Raw genomic sequence first — 717 nt, 5'->3', positions numbered from 1 at the left:
CCCCCCCCCCCCCCCCCCTTATCGGAGCTGTCACTGCATGAAGGAGCTATCTGCTGTGTGAGTAGCAGCCTGCTGCCTCTGATAGCGTTCCACTTTGGTCAGGTAAATAGAAACTTAACTGAACTGAAACAATTTAAACAGTCCTAAACGGAAGGAGATTAAAACTGGTCAAACTGTGGCTGAGCACAGGGATGGTGATGCTCTGCTGCAAGAATGAGCAGTACAAGTAGGGCTGTGCAAAGCACATGTTTCAAAAAGTAAACAGATGCACGGTGGCATGGGTGATGCATGTAGAGACCGAACAGGACAGACGAAAGAGAGAGGTTTTTCTGTTTTGTTTTTGCTGCCTCGGCGCTGTCTGACCTACAAAATCCTTGTCTACGTCTGCAAAGTCTCGCGTGCAAACATACAAATGGCAAGGGGCAGGCAAAGCAGGACAGACCCGGGGACAAGTTTCCGGCTGGACGCCCCTCACGTCCCAGCAAGTCCTGCCCTGCTCTGCCCACGGGGCCCTTTGCAGACTGGGCAGTGGAGTGAGCGACCCTGCCTGACTCTAACGCTGTGTGGCAGGGGGACCTCGAGACAGATGTTCCCTGCCACTGGCACGGCCCACTCAATGTGCAAACTGTATTTATGAAAACAGAGGGCAGAGGAAGACAGAGAGAGGATCTTGCGGGGGGGGGGAGACAGAGGAACAACAGTGAGAGGGAGGTGAAT

This window comes from Kryptolebias marmoratus, linkage group LG15, assembly GCF_001649575.2.
Source record: "Kryptolebias marmoratus isolate JLee-2015 linkage group LG15, ASM164957v2, whole genome shotgun sequence".
Lineage (NCBI taxonomy): Eukaryota > Metazoa > Chordata > Actinopteri > Cyprinodontiformes > Rivulidae > Kryptolebias > Kryptolebias marmoratus.
The sequence above is the reverse complement of the archived record's forward strand: the minus strand, read 5'-3'. Positions refer to the sequence as shown.